This window comes from Rattus norvegicus, chromosome 2 (assembly GCF_021556685.1).
Source record: "Rattus norvegicus strain SHRSP/BbbUtx chromosome 2, alternate assembly SHRSP_T2T, whole genome shotgun sequence".
Taxonomy (NCBI): domain Eukaryota; kingdom Metazoa; phylum Chordata; class Mammalia; order Rodentia; family Muridae; genus Rattus; species Rattus norvegicus.
Window position 1 is genome coordinate 198330532 of NC_141535.1, and position 4740 is coordinate 198335271.

The following is a 4740-nucleotide window of genomic DNA, read 5'->3' on the forward strand; positions in this document are numbered from 1 at the left end:
TCAGATCAGAATCGCCTCGGTAATCAGCGGCTGGGACGGACCCGGCCTCGTCTATCTGATCAATTCATCACTTCTGAGCGCCGGGCCCGCAGGACCGATCCGGGAACCTCGGGAACCGCGGCGTCGCCACCGCCCAGAGGGCCTCACTGCACAGCGCCCCACCCAGGGGGCTTCGCAGGAGGGCTGCTTTTCATTTCGGGGCGGCCCGGCGGGGCGGGGGTCACGACCCGATCAAATAAGATCAAGGTGTAGGCGAGGGGAGGGGCGTGGGGAGGACACACACTCGCCTTCCATGCTGCAGACCCGCGCGCACACACTCGCACATCCGTACTCGCACTCGGCCCACATGCACCACACGCAGCACACAACACAACCCAAAACTACCCACCACCCCAGCCGCGCTCCCACTCGCGAGGAAAGGGCAGTTGCACCCTCTTTTAAACACTCGGTCTTGTCTCAAAGGATTCTGGGAGGAACCACAGAGTAGTCAGGCGGTTTCCGTACACCTTGTTTAGCCAGAGTGTTCTCTTCTGCCACCCTGTGGCTGGGAGGTCCCAGGACAGAAAGCTTGATTTCCACAGATGGACTTAGGTTTTGTTGTGTTTTGTTTGAAATTCTAAGTTGCCCAACCTGGTAACCGACTCAAGATCCTTCTGCATCAGGCTCCGGGTACTGCGATTACAATCAGGCAGAAAACCCACCTTCCTTATTATGTATCAGTTTTATATAAAATGTAAATGTTTATATTCTCACTTAGTTTTTCCTTGATTTGACCTTTTCTTTGCTCTAAATTAAAAGATATCCAATTTGTAGCTATGAAATGACCCATTCTCAGACATATACGTGCTGACTTATTCATGGACTTATTAATCCTAGATTATTATTAACAAGAGCATCATAGGAACACTTAGGGACGTGCCTTCTCCTTGACAATATAATTTATCATGTGTATGTATTTATTGACAGAGTCTGAGCAATGTGTCATGGTGCAGACGTGAAGGTCAAACTTTAAAAGTCGGTTTTCTTCCACCATATGAGTCATGGAATCAAAGAGTCTGGTGGCTTGGGTAACAGGCGCCTTTTACCCACTAACCACTTTGTAGCGCACTAAATACCATTTAATCAAAGGATTTCTGAGTACTCAGGCACAGGGCATCTGTAAAATGGGGACTGCATATCCCTAGCCTCGCTTACAGAGCCTCCTGTTTGTCCAGAACTTGGTGCTGAGAGTCAGACCGCTGAGCCTTCATTTACACTCATTCCGTTAAAATATATCGGATGTTTCTCCAGGCTCGATGGTGCATGCCTTTAATCCCAGCACTTGAGAAGCAGAGGCAGGTTGGACGTCTTGAGTTCAAGGCTAGTCTAGTGTGCATACTATAAATTCCAGGTCAGCCAGGGCCATGTAGTCAGACCCAATTTAAAAAAAAAATCTAATTTTCAAATTCCATGAGTGAAGTAACAATTAGGTAGATGTACTGGCTGGTTTTGTGCCAACTTGACACAAGTTGGAATTATCACAAAGGAGCCTCACTTGAGGAAATGCCTCCATGAGACCCAGCTGTAAGGCATTTTCTCAACTAGTGGCCAAGGAGGGTAGGGCCCAGCCCATTGTGGGTGGTGCTGTCCCTGGTTTGGTGGTCTGGGTTCTATAAGAGAGCAAGCTGAGCAAGCCAGGGGAAGCAAGCCAGTAAGAAACATCCCTCCATGGCCTCTGCTCTAGGTTCCTGACCTGCTTGAGTTCCAGGCCTGACTTCCTTTGGTGATGAAACAGCATGTGGAAGTGTTAGCTGAATCAGCCCTTTCCTCCCCAGCTTGCTTCTTGGTCATGGTGTTTGTGCAGGAATAGGAGCCCAAACTAAGACAGTAGATGTGCCTCTCACCATATAGAAAGTGCATTAATACTCCATCCCCTCCTGTCCTTTTTCTGTAAGGGGCAAGGAGTGGCAAAGTTAAAAAAAAAAAAAAACAAAAACAAACTAGGGGTTGGGGATTTAGCTCAGTGGCCCTGGGTTCGGTCCTCAGCTCCAAAAAGGAAAAAAAAAAAACAAAAACAACAAAAAACAAAAAACTAACCATTAGTAGAAAATGATTTCTGAAGCTGTCATTTGTACTTATACCAGTCCTAATTGGCTGTTCAATAAACAAATACTGAAGAAAGTACCCAATATATGCTCCTGAATTCCACTGGCTCAGATATTTTCTAAGGGCTTGGGTGGTTAACCTAATAACCTCAGAATGAAGAACTTCACCAATAATGACAAATGACACAATTTTTTCTGTTTTGTGTTTGAGACAGGGTTTCTCTGTGTAACAGCACTGGCTATCCTGGAGCTGTTTGTAGACCAGGTTGGCCTCAAACTCACAAAGATCCAAGTGCTGGGATTAAAGGCGGGTGCCACCATGGCTGCTAAGACACTAGTCCTTTAATAGTAGCAATGGGCCTGTTGGCTAAGTGTACCAAAGCTCACCAGAATGGCAGTATTTACTCCAGTGAGCCAACACGCTATGGCATGGGTAGAACCCGAGAGCACTGAACAGTTCAATAAACACACACGACAAAGCAGGCAAAAACCACAAGGAGAAAAGTTTATTTTCAAGGATTGTGCCAACAATGGTGAATAAAAAAGCAGCTGATTCCACTATAAAAAAGGAGCTGATTTCCTCCAGCCCTGGCACAGGGTGGATCCAGCTTGAATCTGAGTAATAGTGCTACCCTCATACCACCCCTGAAGGACCTCTACAACTTTATCATTTTCTTCTTTGCCAAAAGTGAAACGCAGGCTAAATAAGTACACCAGGTTTCTATTTACCTGATTACATAAGGTCAAAAATGAAGTCGGCCATTTGCTTCTTCCTGTACTTTTTGATACATTCTGATAAGAAAACATCTCAAAATATAACAATGCAGAACATTTAGGCCCAGAGGACCTATGACGGAAGCCGCAGAAGGAAAGCTGTTTAGGGAGTGAAGCTGGTTCTAGAGCACAGTGGAGAAGCCAGCCCTGTTTGAGAACAAGCCATCAAATACAAAGTAACTAGTGTTGTGCCTACTTCCCAAGGGACACCCAGTTGGTCAACAGGTCCCAAACTCCCACCCAGAAGATCTCTCTAGCCCCATTAAATTTTTCTCTCTCCTGAGGAAGGATCCTTAGGAATGACCAGAAAACAGCAATAATTGCAATTTGCCTGTGGACCAATTCCTAGAGAGGCTCACACATGCGGTAGCGAGTACTTGGTGACTTTCTAGCCTGCTGCAAACCCTCACAGCACTCGTCTACACCAGGACCTGTGCTTCCAAGCAGCCTTTGTTCTGGTGCAGTATACGGACAGCAGAGAATTACACTTCTCCTGGGAGTGAGCCCCTGTACTTGTCCTGCTAAGCTTTATGACACACGATTGAACATGTGTGTGCTCGTGTGTATGTTAGACCTACTTTTTTGTTCCACTATTGCAGACTTCACATTTACCAGCTGATTCTTGTGCAGGCATAGGGGGGAATGGAGAAATCTTCCCTTCAAACGTTGAGTCATCTGACATCACCTGCTCACAGCTCTTACACCCCATGGAAAAGCCCTCAGCACTCAGGGGCAAAGCTTCATTTTTCTTTCCTCAGAAACACACTCATTTTATTAATGAATTCTCCTGGCTGACCAAATGCTAGTGTCAGTGACTTTTCTTATTCCAGTTTCTCATGGTCTGACAGAGAGGGAAATACTGCAGCATGAACATAAGAGTTGGCAGAGACAACTAAAATCGCTGTAACCCAGACTGAAGAACAAGCTTGGATCTCTTATGAAAAAACCCCCATCTACATACATTTTTATGGCAATAAATTCTTATACTAGATGAACTTACTAGTATATGAATTGACATACTAATTTACTTCTCTTCTACCCGAACTTCAAATATATTAATCAATGATTTTTTTCAATAGTCCCCTCCCCCAGCATTCATATTTAAAACTGAGTAACAGTATTTAGCACTAGGTAATTTAGAAAGTGTTTAAAAAGCTTTAGGAAATAGCGAGAGTTGGTTCATTTTCTCTACATCAGTCGGTTGACTGAATCTTCTCTGGGGACACTGGTAAGCTGCCTTGGCCCACTCGCTGCTTCTTACTGATAACCCTAGATTTCACAAGCACTCAGGTTCTCTGGGGAACCTTCAAGCTGCCAGAATGTGGCAGTCTGTTCTCTCTGCAGTGAGAACCACCCCCTCTTAAGCCCCCAGATACACAGAAAGAACACATTTCCAAAGCCAAACAATTTTTTTTGCCTCTCATAACTCCTAGTTCTCATCCAGCCCCACTCTTCTCACCAATTCATCAGATCAAAAGTAGCCAATGAAAAAAATGAAGCCTTAAAAAGTATTTCCTGGCACATGCCTTTAATTCAGGAGGCAGAGGCAGGCGGCTCTCTGTGAATTTGAGGCTAGCCTGCTCTACATTGAGTTCTAGGACAGCCAAGGCTATGTAGAGTGCCTCTCTTTAATCTGGGAAGTCTGAACAAAGCCTGTATCATTCCCCCGTGAGCCGCAGTTTTCAGAGATTCTGATGATGGGCTAGAGAGCAAAGCCGATGGCCAGCTCTAGCTAGTTTTATCAATGCTGGAGTGAACCCAAGATCGTGTCAATACTAACCAAATGCTCTACCATTGAGCTACCGCCCAGCCTGGGTTCTAAGCAGGAGATACATAATCATATCGATGGGGGCGATGTAATTTATCTGGATATACAGACTTG

At 45.4% G+C, this 4740-nt stretch overlaps 1 non-coding gene across 1 annotated transcript; it reads right to left on the reverse strand.

Annotated features, from left to right (window-relative positions):
- Positions 1-416, reverse strand: Scarna2 (small Cajal body-specific RNA 2). The gene has a single exon (XR_015679538.1).
- Positions 417-4740: the final 4324 nt, after the last annotated feature.